The 13065-nt window shown below is 40.9% G+C and overlaps 2 long non-coding RNA genes across 2 annotated transcripts in view; one reads left to right on the top strand and one right to left on the bottom strand.

Moving 5' to 3' along the window:
• Nucleotides 1–13065, top strand: part of LOC125643082 (uncharacterized) — a 516356-nt gene that overhangs the window by 35162 nt on the left and 468129 nt on the right. The window lies entirely within an intron of this gene.
• LOC142073266 (uncharacterized) overlaps nucleotides 1–13065 on the bottom strand; it is a 33876-nt gene that overhangs the window by 1637 nt on the left and 19174 nt on the right. Inside the window, exon 4 of the long non-coding RNA XR_012670067.1 lies at nucleotides 4963–5029. This is a non-coding gene — a long non-coding RNA (uncharacterized LOC142073266). The remainder of the gene's footprint in view (nucleotides 1–4962; nucleotides 5030–13065) is intronic.

The raw sequence follows: 13065 nt of genomic DNA, 5'->3' as shown, positions 1-13065 counted from the left end.
GATGGCATAAATTGACATAACTCCACTGAAGTCAGTGTAGCTCCACTGATTTATACCAGCTGAGAACATAACTCAGAATATGTATATTATGGGTAGAGCTGGTTGAAAATTATTCCTTCTGAAGATTTTCAATTGGAAAATGCTGACTTCACAAAACTGAAATGTTTCTCAGAAATGTATCGACTTTTGTCAAACTGTTCAATGGGAAATTACATAAATGTCTTGTTTCAACCTTATTTCCACTTTTATGTTGGGATAAAACCAAATTTTGAAATCTTGATTTCTTATGGGTTAGGAATTCTTTTTTTTTTTAACAATATCTAATTGTGAGAGTAATAGACTATAAAACAGAATGGTATTAATGTATACTTAGCTGATGGATTCGTTTTAAAATCTCCTTGAGGAGTTTATACCTTTTTTCAAGGTGATGGGCTTTAAAACTAAAAAGGTGCTTTAAAAGTTCATGCATGGCTACTGCTGCTATGCAATTGCTCCTATTCCTCTACTTAAAGCTTCTCTTGTAGAAATTATGTGGGAGAATTATGAATCCAGCCACTCCCACTAGAAGAAGGATTGGAGAATTTACTCTCTCTCATACTGTAAATATTCCTGCTCAAAGTGAGATGTTTGATCTCCCTACTGTTGTTGGGAGGTTTGATTATTTAATTTTCCCTATTTGGCTGCCTCCTAATCTAGGATTAATGTATGTGGGTAATAAACAGTCTCGGTTTACTCCAGACCCAATCTTGGAACAAATGTTTTTAATGTTTTCTTCAGGAAGATAAAGATGTTTTTCAAAATCTCACTTGGTGCTTTTGGGCCAGTTTTCCCTTCTCCTTAGTCCTATTGTATAGTACTGGGCTCCACTGTTAGTCCCACTAAGATCAAAGGAGTGTTGCCAGAGTCAACTATGGATCCACATGAGTAAGAATCTGACTCCTAGTAAATATGTAGAATATTTAGACTCCTCTTTATTTGCTTCTCATATTTGTGAGAATATTTATTTGCATTCTTGAGATCAATAACCAAATATTAGAAAAATCTCTTGTCCTTACTCTCAACACAAATTGTGTCTCTTGTATCATCTCAATATGCATAATTTTTTACAAGACTCCATAATCCCTTACCAATAATGTCCCTGTGCCTCTTATTTCATTTTGTGTATCCCTTCAGTAAACTCCTGCTGTTTTAAATCCCCAATCATTTTTCTCATTCAGCCATGTCTGTTTATGTTCAACAATATGTAACTCCCATTCAGCAATCTTACTGTATAAGATGTGCAGCTTTTCTCTTGACTCTCCTTTGATTTATATTTCACTAGAGGTATCTCCTACTGAACATTGTTAACCAGTGGATAAATTACCTTGGGATTTAGGCAGCAACATCTAAAACTCTTTCCACCTTCATTATATATAATAAAATATGGTCATGTAATTTTCCATATTATCATTCAACTGGTTTGCTCCTGAGCTCTTGAAAGAAAGTCTTTTTCTTTTTTTCACATACCACTCCGTTTTTCTCCCAAGCCTGACTCAGGTGCCTGATAACTTTCTTACAAAGCAAAGGCAAGGTCTAACATTTCCAAATTGAGAGTGCAGGTGCTCTGCACCTTTTGAAAATCAGGCCACTTACTTAAGCATTTGGATTTAGGAAACTGTTTGAAAATTCCAGCCAAGAATTTCTGGCATGTGTCACTGAAAATTAGGAAGGAGCAATGACTTATTTTTCTTGCAAAAACATTGATAAATCTAAAGGCGTAATGGTATCCATGTTTCCTGTGCTGTGCTACAGTGGTAAGACTTCAGGCGAAAACACTGATTTTTCTGTGAGATCTTCACTTCCATGTAGTGTATTGTGATACAGCTCTTCTTAATTTCTATACAGTATCATACATAGCCTGAAATTGAATCTACCCACATAAAGCTTCAGTATTTGGACTCTACATGTATAGAGTGTGGGGTGGTAAAAGCCTCTTCCCACCTCAGGGCCAGGTGGTTGGGATGCTGTGCAGCCTTCACTATAGCTGCTACCCCAACCTATGGACTAGCTTAGTTACTTTACCTTGGTTGCATGGGATCTCCCTGAAACATGCCTTCTATAGCTCCGGATAGACCTGCACAGAAGCCTGTTCTGCAAGGGGTGTATAGGAATGACCTGCATGACTGCTCACGTTGCCAAGACTTGGAGAATGTCTTTGCATGTCTTAAGTGGTGCAGAGCGCTGTCCACTGACGTTCCATACCAGGCATGAATTTCACTTGGATTTTTACAGTGCAAGCCAAAACTTCTCAACTGTACTATCACTGTATCCCCAGAAGTTTATTTACAAATGGAAATCTACTGACAGACTCTCCTCCCCTCCACCCCGAAATGGTAATGTGTAAGGCTAAGATTTTGTCAGATATTTTTAGAAAAGGTCATGGTTAGGTCATGGGCAATAAAGAAAAAAATCATGGAAGCCCATGACCTGTCCCTGACTTTTACTAAAAATATCCCTGACAAAATGGGGAGCTCAGCTGCGGGGTCCCCATACCGCCTGCAGAGGTTGGGCAGCTGTGGGGGCCACTCCAAGCTCTGGGGGCTCCCACTGCCCTTGGAGACTGGGAGCTCCAGGGTCCCTAGGCTCTGAGCTCCAGGGCCCCAGGGGCAGAATTCACAGAGATCTCTGGAAGTCATGGATTCCGTGACCTCCATGAAAAAATTAAAAGGAGTACTTGTGGCACCTTAGAGACTAACCAATTTATTTGAGCATAAGCCTCCGTGAGCCACAGCTCACTTCATTGGATGCAATTGTAGCCTTAGTCTTGCTTACATAAATATGTACAGTGATACAATGTCTAATAGGTTAAATAAATACCTAATTGAAAGCATCCCTGAACTGGCTACCTTGCAGTATAATAAATAATACATACTTACAAACATGTATTTTTAATTGTATTTGAGATGTGATCAGCAAACAGATGCATTCCTTATGTAATGAGGTGTTTAGGCTGCTTGGTAAATGCATAGCTTATATTTTTCACTCATAGACTTCAAGTCAGAAGGGACCTTCATGATCACCTAGTCTGATCTCCTGCATATTGCAGACCACAGAACCTCAACCTGCCCACCTACTGTAATAGACCCCTAATCTTTTTTTTTTCTCTCTCTCCTGTGATCAAGTAATTCCCTCTCTCAAACACTTAAGGAGCAGTAAAAGGAGACAGTCTAATTCCTGTTCAGTACAGGAAAGAGTTAGAGCTCAAGACCAATACTTCCCTACACAGAATAAATCCAAAATTGGAGCAGGAACTTTCCATCATGACTTTGAGCTTTATTTCCTCCTGACAATGCTGGTGATCCTTACCAGTGTTACATCTAATTTTTCCCACCCACGTGCAGAATGATTTTTGTTATGTGCACCAATATGGAGGTGATGTGTCACACATCACCTCCATATTGGTGCACATAACAAAATTTGTGGGATGAGGTGGGGCAGAGGGATTCGGAGTGTGGCAGGGGGCTCAGGACTGGGGCAGAGGGTTGGTGTTCAGGGGGGTGAGGGCTCTGGCTGGGGGTGCAGATTCTGGGAATGAGAGGTTTGGGGTGCAGTGGGGCTCCCCAGGGCTATGGTGAAGAGAGAGGACTCCCTACAGCAGCACCTGGGCTCGGGGAAGAGGCACCTCTCCCCCAGCTGCGACAGGTCCGGGCTGGGTTGGGACCTGGGGTGGGGGGTGCCTGTCCCCTGGCCATGGCAGGTTCAGGACCAGGTGGGTCTGGGGCTTGGGGACAGGCGGCAGGGAGAGTTGCAGTGCTTAATAGGCAGCTGCAAGGCCCTGTAGCTTAGAGGGAACTTGCATCCTTACTCCATTTTTATGCAGGCAAACTGCATAAAATGGCAGTTTGCCTGTGTAAAATCTGAATAAAATCTGGGGACCAAATTGTGGAGCTCATACTCAAACTGAATAATAATTAACGAAGGTTCTTAAATCACCATTACTTCCTCTAAAAATGACACATCAAATTGTCATACGCTGTACTGTATTATTTAATTTGAAACTCTTTTTCTGGTCTCCATGTCACCTGATATAAATGCCATAGAACTGTGATGGCACAAGATAAAACACTCCCTATAGTCTTGAAATATGTTCCAGAAATACATGAGGGCACATATTTGTAGATTTTTGCCTTAGACTGAGGAGTAGTTTAAAATGATACATAAAGATTTCAAGAGAATGCTGTCAAGGGTGGTTACAAAGCAGAGCAGGACAAACTTTTACTTCTCTGTGGATTCACACTACACTCCTGGGGTTTTTGAACTGCCTATTGAGAATCAGGAGGAACTTTATTAAATCTTAACATTTGTTTCTCCCACAGTGGATTTTGGCTAAATTCTGGTTTCCCATGCCTCAGGACTTTTAAAAATAGAGTTCCCCTTGTAATTTTTATGATATGGTTATAAAATGTAATCATCACAGGAAATTATGGTGTATCCGACAAGTTCTAATTTATAGAGCTGATTGAAATGTTTTGAATTGATTTTTACAACATTTTCATAGAAAATTCAAATGTTGGGGGAAACAAACCCTGAAAAATGTTGATGAACATTTGTATCAATGCATTAGCTTATTAAAAACTCTATTACCAAAATGGTGTTTTTATGAAAAATTGCATTTTAAAAAAAATACACTTTTTTTTTTTACCGGATCTAATCTTTTTACTGTAGTTGTTCTGGGTACTCGGGACTATTCCCCCATAGGCCCACCTTGAACCAAGCTAGTGGAGACTTAATAGTGCAGTTGATATGGGAGTTTCCTGGAGGAAGTCAGACAGAACAGTGGCAACTGAGGGACAGGAAAAGATGTTTGAAATCAATGGAGTGGAATTCAATGACAGTGTTGCTCATTTTGACCTTGTGGGACTACTCCTGTGAATAAGAAACAGGATTTCAGCCAACAGAGAAATTAAAAAAATAAATAAATACCTGCAGTGGACAGTTTTCTTAAAGCATGGATTTGCTCAAACTCTGCTCCTCAGTCTCCAGGCCCTTCCTATAGATGACAAACAAGTCGAACATTTCAAAAAGAACCAGACCTAGAGCTCAAGGTTTATACTGAGCACCTCAATCTAGCTCTTAATGATACGCGTGGAGCATACAATACAGTTGGTTCAATCAAAAAAAAGAAAATCACCCTTTCATTTTCCTTGACACAATAACTGTGTAATAAAGTTGAAAATTGAGGTGCTAATCCCTGATTCTAATAAAATGCAACTGAAAACCTTTTGCATGGTGAAGCGGACAAAAAGTCATACTGTGGTGCTTAAGTTTCAGGAACCGTTTTCCCCCTCGAGCGGAATCGACTACTTTGTGCAAGGCACAGGCTGTGCAACTAGTCTGGCAGCACAAACATTGGGTTCATCCACCTTCTGTGCTTGTTTGATTGGGGCACTTTTTATTTAGAAACCTGTAATGTTACTTCTGCCACAATGTAAAGTCCTGTAGTCATCTAATATTGATCAGTTTGAGGCTTCTGAATCTGTAAAAGAATGCCTAAAAACTACCAAAGACGACAGAATCCTAAGAGCATGAAGCTAGTTAGATCTTTCGGAAAGTAAAAATGTTTGCCTGAGGAAGCTGACAATTCCTGTTTTGATCCCTCGGATGGTAATGAAACAGAGGCAAAGTTAACAAGTCAGCACAATTCTGTGCACATGCCAGACAAGTTATTTCAAACGGCAGTTTATATCGTGTACTTGGACCATATCATTCAAGAAATACATGTGAAATTTGATCAAGATGATGATGCCTGTTCTAAACTTCAATACTTCATCTCTCAGCTTGCTGTCAAAGCTAATTTCATCTATATACAAGAAGTTATATAGTATTATGCAAATGATATTCAGCAGCCGTATTCAACAATTCTAAGTGAATATAACTGCTGATTCAGCAAGTGGTCTTGTCAAAGATATCCAGCAGCCAAACGATTTTTTTTAAGTTATGTTTAGAAAAATCTACACCAGTGGTGGGCAACCCACAGGCCACCCGCAGCCCGTCAGGGTAATCTGCGGGTGGGCCACCAGACAGTTTTTTTACATTTGCATGGCCACCTGCAGCTCCCAGTGGCCACAGTTCACCATTTCCAGCCAATGGGAGCTCTGGGAAGCATCAACCAGCATGTCCCTGCAGCCCATGCCACTTCCCGCAGCTCCCATTGGCCGGGAACAGCAAACTCCCCAAAAACTGGGAGCTGCGGGAGGCCTGGTTGCCTCAAACAAACTGTCTGGCAGTCCGCCAATGGATTACCTTGATGGGCCATGTGTGGCCTGCGAGCTGCAGGTTGCCGATAACTGATCTACACTGTTCACTGTTTTAAATACTTGGGATTTTGCCTGAAAATGTTGAGTGCTCTTGGAAGGCTTAAAAACCTCACTTTACTCCAGCATGGGTTTAAAAAAAAAGTTAAATGGTCCTGAACATCTTACTATGAAATTGAGAGATTAAAATTTTTCCTAAGGCTATTTTTGATGGGTTAGTTCAAAACTCATGATGCCTACATTTTATTCTTTGATCATATAACATTCATATAGCTGGTAAAGTGAGGAAACAGATTTCCCACCAAACTCCTCCCTCTTCTTCTGGTCACTGAAATAGGCTGTCAAAATACCTACCATTTGGATTCCAGTCATTTAGATGATTGGTATAAAGTGGTTATATCTCATTTAGGAAGCACAGGCAGAGGGGGGGGGGGGGAAAGGAAATGATGTTGCATTATACATGATGAATATATTCACTTGTTCTGAGGTCTAGAAGGAGGTAAGAAGCAGACAAGTTGAAAATCTGTGTGAAGATAAAAGAGGAAAAACAGGGGTGATGTTATGGTAGGGATCTATGCTAGACCACAAAATCAGGAAGAGGTGGATGAGGAATCTCTAGAACAAATAACAGAAATATCCAAAACAAAAGACCTGCTGGTAATGGGGGACTTTTCCAGCAAATGTCTGGTAGTTAAAATAATATGGCAAAACACAATGTCCAATAAGTTCTTGGAATACACTGGGGGCAAATTATTTGTTTCTGGTGGTGGAGGAAATAACTGGGGCACAGTCATTTTAGATTTGATTCTGATTAATGGGAGGAATAGGTTGTGAATCTGAAGGCAATTTGGGTGAAAGTGGACAAACTGGAGAGAGTCAGTGACAGATATGGCAATTTCTTGCAATATCATTGGGGGGAAAAGTTACTGAATCAAATTAAGTATCTTTGGAGTCTAGTGCATTAAATGCAAAATTTATGTATTTTGGGCTGGGCTTTTGTTACCTCCCACTCCCACCCCCAAGAGGTATGATGTGACCCCAGGAAGTGTTATGAGCTTCAGAGGACCATGTCATACAATAATGAACTTATGGGACAAACAGTATCAAGTGGTTTGCCTGGGAATCTCTAGGGGTGGTTGAATGCAAATTCCCCACCTTCAGTTATGCAAAAAAACCCAACTTTTGAAGCTACCCCCTGTGGAGATAACTTATCTTTTGATTAACTGTTCCTGGAATATCAAGGTCAAAGGCCCAAGCTGAATAAAGGAAAGACTGACCTACTCATGGGGGTGCTAGTTCTGATGAAATGCTGCTGTGAACTTGTAACAACAGGAAAAAGCCCTTTGTGGTATTTGAAGGACTGACTCTTACTAGATGCCTTGTTGGAGCTGGGGGATGATTTCTGGTAAGCTTATTAGCATGAATCTAGGGTTTTGTTTTCTCTGTAAAGGTTCATCTTAAGGATAAACTGCTTGCTTAGAAATAGTTGTGACCCAAGGACCTCTTGATGTCAACTGGCAGAGATGTACATAGGGGTAAAGTGATTCTCTGGGCTCATCCCAAGAGGTCATGTAAGGTCTCTACTGAAAGCATTTACCAAACTTGCCTTCATAATCATTGAGATGTATGTTAGCGTATATACATTCCTTACATATTTTCCATTTATGTTCTCTAGGCCTTGTAGGTAAAGGTAGTGTAACTTGAGACTCACTTCTCCAGACAGGAGGTGGGAGATACTTACCTCTCTGGTGGACCATTGTGTATTTTGTGTCTCAACAGAAGTCTATTAGAATACTGAGTTGTGCTAATGAAGACCTTGCAGAGACTTCAGAAGGGAACTAACAGGAAGAGATAAAGAGCGGGGATGGGGAAGCCCTATTTTAAGGGGAACATCAAAGGTCTGGTATATCTGAAGGTGCATGTGGAGAGACACCCTGGCATCCTCCAATTTGAGGACAAGCTGCCAGTGATCTTGACTTTATGAAAGGAGGATCTCAGCAAACCTGACTGGAAATCCTGGGAAAGGACCTGTGCTAAACTGCCATGTAGGAAATGGGAATGTCTTGAGTTAAGTTTAGGCTCTAAAAAGTGTTATGATTTTATTTTATATGTAACAATATATTTGCAGTATTCTTTCATTTGAACCTCTATTTGTTGATAGTATGTATAGTGAAAACCAGAACATCTATGTTTGTGTCAAGTGGAAAGGTAATCCTAAATTGAACCTAGTAAAATGGTGTGTATTCCTTTGGGAATAGGAAATTTGAGAGTGTTTAGTGAAGCAGGGACTGAACACTTTAGGAGGATGCTTGGAGGGTTTAGGTTTTGGTGTGTGCCTATCTCTAACTTGTACAGAGAGAGCAACGCCTGCGGAGGCCTGGAAGTTCACGTGTGTTGCCAGATACTGGTGAAGTCAGGGAGGTGATCTACAGAAGGCACAAACGAGACTTCCTCTCAGTAAAGGCTGATTGTAGTTGGGTGCCTCACAACCCTGGGTATCTGTGGCAAGTGTCACAATAGCTCAATGGTAACTTGTAATTGTGGCCAATTATAGCTGTTCATAGTCTTTGAAGAGAAAGCCAAGTGCAGACGCTTACCCACTTAGGCAGCCTGGCATGCTGGGAATATCACACGTAGGCAGGGTACTGTGGAGCCTAGAAAAGCCCAGTCAGGGAGAGAGATGTGGATCTTTGCCCAAGAGTGATGACTACTGAGGGGCCAGGAGCCTGGACAAGGTGCCCTTGGTAGACCACAATGGGGGAATAAAGGTGCAGTTGCCTTGAACAATGACAGTCCGGAGAAGGGCAACAAAAATTATAAAAGGCTTAGAAAATCTGACCTATGAGGTAAGGTTGAAAAAACAGAGCATGTTTAGTCTTGAGGGAAAAAAAGGGCTGTTAGAACAATTGATCACTGTCCTCTTTATATGTCCACTGAAGTCAGGACAAGAATGACTTAATCTGCAGAAAAGGAGATTTGGGTTAGATACTAAGAAAACTTTATAAGTATAAGGATAGATAAGTAAACTACTGAAATAACTTATCAAGAGAGGTCGTGGAATCCCTGTCACTGGAGATTTTTAAGAACAGGTTAGACAAAAACTGGTCAGAGATGGTCTAGGTATATGTGGCCATGCCTCAAAACAGAGCGCTAGACTAGATGACCTCTCAACTCTTCCAGCCCTACACTTCTGATTCTGTGACATTGCATGAATGTTGTGATGGAATTTACTGACTGTTGGTCCATGAGGTGGTTTTTTTGCCTATCCATATGGTAATGAACTACACCAGCATTAGCTGAGTTGCAGGTGAGCATGGTTGGACAGGCTTTGGATAGATGGTGCTGCCTGTTGCTAGCTATATGGAAGAAGTGCTGCTGTGTGAGGGCTCTGGCTGCATTAACAGTTTGTTGGATTTTTAGACAATGGTATCACCTCATTCCTTCAGATACCCCTGTTACACTAGTGTCAGAATTGCAGGATGCTGATGAAATTAACCCAACTCAACAAACAGAAGGCCACATTAAGCCTCTTTGACCTGGAAGAACCAACTTGAAACAAGGTGGGTCAAAGGCAGGCTTTCAACAGCTGGGGGAAAGCTATAATAGTTCTTTTTGAACAATTGAATAATTGAATTGTATATCTCAGCAACTGCTGATTACCTGAATTTTTAAATTGTGCGGCTCTAAATTAGAATCTACCTAATACACTGGAGTTGAGAGATGTGGTGGAATTTCAGTCTGGGCAGAGCACTAACCTTCTGGAGGTTGTGGGACACTACCTCATCAATGAGGAGAAGACACTTGGGACATGGGTTTTCTGAAAGGCATGTCACTCTGGGTAGTGACTGCCTTCCTTACTGAACAGTTGCACTGTTGACATAGCTGTTTGGGGAGAGCAAAAAGAGACGGCTTTTGTCTGCTTTTGTTTTTCCTTAAGCCTGATTGGTCAGGAAGAAATCATAATATACTCCAAAACAAAAGTAGCACAAACAAATAAAACAGCTATTTATGGCCTCAGGTGCCTTAGTAAGGGCTTAGTTTCTAAAGCTGCACAAGATATCTAAGCGAGCAAGGTTTCATATAGGGGAGGAAAGACCATTTTAGTTTTAAGGGACAGGACCAGGAGCAGGACTAAGGCCGGATACTCAGCGAGTGTAAAATGAGTTATCTCAATTGAATTCAATAGAAGCTAGATCAATTTACATTGTCTGAGGATCAGATCTCTGGAACTTATTCCAGACTTGTCCAGATTTCCTCTGTGTATTTGGGAGAATCACATCACCTATATTCTTGCAGTCTCATCTGTTAAATGTGAGTAGCCTAGTGGATAAGGCACTGGACCTTAGGAGACTTCGGTTTAATTCCAGGCCTTGAACTGGTTTGTGGGTAATCTTAGGCAAGTCACTTCTCCTCCCTATGCCTCTATTTTTCATCTGTAAAATTAGCGCAATAATGCTGACCTCTTTTGTAAAACACTTTGAGATCTAATGCTGAAAAGTATAAGAGCTAGGCATTATTATAACTCCTCACCTTTCCTCTCCTCCTCTTATTGGACAATCCTATTGAGTACTGATGTTTTTTTCCAGCCTCTAATCGAGCAAAGAAACCTCTCACTATTTCCAAGTTATTGTAAGAAATGAATCTGAGAGGGAGAACTATTGCCCTGTATGTCAGTTCATCACTGCCGAACACTTTGCTGTCGCTGAGCTTGTTTTGGGTTGTGGAGAAGACTGATGGATGCAGTGCTGTGACTGATGATCTGCATCAGCACTTTATTGGATGATTTTTAACCTATTTCAGAACATCTGTCCAGTTAATGTGGTTTGAGAGAGAGAATGCAATGACTCCCCAGTTAATGAAAATGAACTAAATTCAGACTGGTAGAAATGAACAACTGGAGAGTCTAAAAATTAGCTATTCTATATGACATTAAAATAGCATAAATTAACTTTATAGAATGGTTAACATATAGAAGGTGATGTTTTGGTGGGAAAAATTCATCTAATGCAAATAAGTCCAATCATGATACTGAGAATAAGTGTGTATGTGTGTGTGTGTGTGTGTGTATATATATATATATATATATATATATATATATATATATATATATATGACAAAAAATCTGGGCTCACCATGCACATTTCTGTAAACTCCATACTGCAAAGAGGAATTAAATATAAACTTCATAAAAGGATACAGTAGAAGGATACAGTTAATCACATAAAATGTTTAAATGACATAAGCCCCACAAAAAGCATCAAAATTACAATTAACAATCAGGAATAGAGAGACAGATTGAATTTTGGGGTCAGGGAAGGGGAAAGAGCATGAGAGAAATGGTGTCAATGACAAGACAGAGGCAGGGGAAAAGCTCACCAGATCAGAAAAATGAGTCCCTAGAGCAGTGATGGCAACCTGTAGCTCATCAGGGTAATTCGCTGGCAGGCCATTTGTTTACATTTGCATGGCTGCCCACAGCTCCCAGTGGCTGTGGTTCACCATTCCCGGCCAATGACGGCCCCCCAGTGGATTACCCTGATGGTCTACATACAGCCCACGGGCCACAAGTTGCCCCCCCCCCCCCCCACTGCCCTAAAGGATGGACTCTGAGAGTTGCATGGTACTTCAGCAGATGACATCAATTGAGGTAAATGCAGGACTAGTACTTTCTCTGAATTTGTGAAACTAGGAGTCTATTTCTCATTATAGATCTCAGTAAATCATCCCTCTCTTGCTTTCTCTTGGAAATTGTCACTTGCTGCTTTTACTACCATTCTTCACTTACGTTCTTTCTGGAGGAGCTGCACAAGGAAAAACAAATAAAACTGACGGCCCATAAAAATCAATTAGGCGCATAGATTTGCAAAGCATTTCTGGGATGTTTTCAATAGCACAACTTAACTTCGCCTCATGATTTTTGAGGTTTCAAACTCTAACAATGTTCTTCTATGTATTTGTCTTTAGCAAGATCTGAAGGCAGTAGTTCTGGGCAAACCACAAGTCTGAGTTCAGGTTCCATTCAAATATCAAAAAGTCTGAATGTTTCTGACCAATTCCTACCTTCTGTCTGCCCCTGTACTAGCAAACTTTTTGCAGCAATGCTTCACCAGCCACACAGCTATCCTGGTGGCAGCAACTGTGGAAACTGTAGTATAGATTATGATAGGGTTAGATGACATGGTGATAAATATCTGAATTGCATAGCCAAGGCAAAATGCTGCACTTCCTCTGATCTATAGTATTGAATCGGATATCTTGAATCTTTAGGGTGATGTTTTAAGGATGCTACATTACATCTTCCATCATTGCTCACTCTCCTGCTGGTAATAGCTCATCTAAACTGACCACTCTCCAAGTTTAAATCCAAGTTAAACCAGAACATCTGGGGGGGGGGTAGGAAAAAACAAGAGGAAACAGCCTACCTTGCATAATGACTTAGCCACTCCCAGTCTCTATTTAAGCCTAAATTAATAGTATCCAATTTGCAAATGAATTCCAATTCAGCAGTTTCTCGCTGGAGTCTGGATTTGAAGTTTTTTTGTTTTAAGATAGCGACCTTCATGTCTGTGATTGTGTGACCAGAGAGATTGAAGTGTTCTCCGACTGGTTTATGAGTTTGTGTGTGTATGGGGGTGGGGGGGATGTGAGAAAACCTGGATCTATGCAGGAAATAGCCCGACTTGATTATGTAAAGAGTTGTCACTTTGGATGGGCTAGCACCAGCAGGAGAGTGAATTTGTGGGGGGGGGGGTGGAGGGTGAGAAAACCTGGA

Source organism: Caretta caretta, chromosome 9 (genome assembly GCF_965140235.1).
Source record: "Caretta caretta isolate rCarCar2 chromosome 9, rCarCar1.hap1, whole genome shotgun sequence".
NCBI classification, from domain to species: domain Eukaryota; kingdom Metazoa; phylum Chordata; order Testudines; family Cheloniidae; genus Caretta; species Caretta caretta.
Note: the sequence above shows the minus strand (reverse complement) of the source record. Positions and strands in the feature narration are given on the sequence as shown.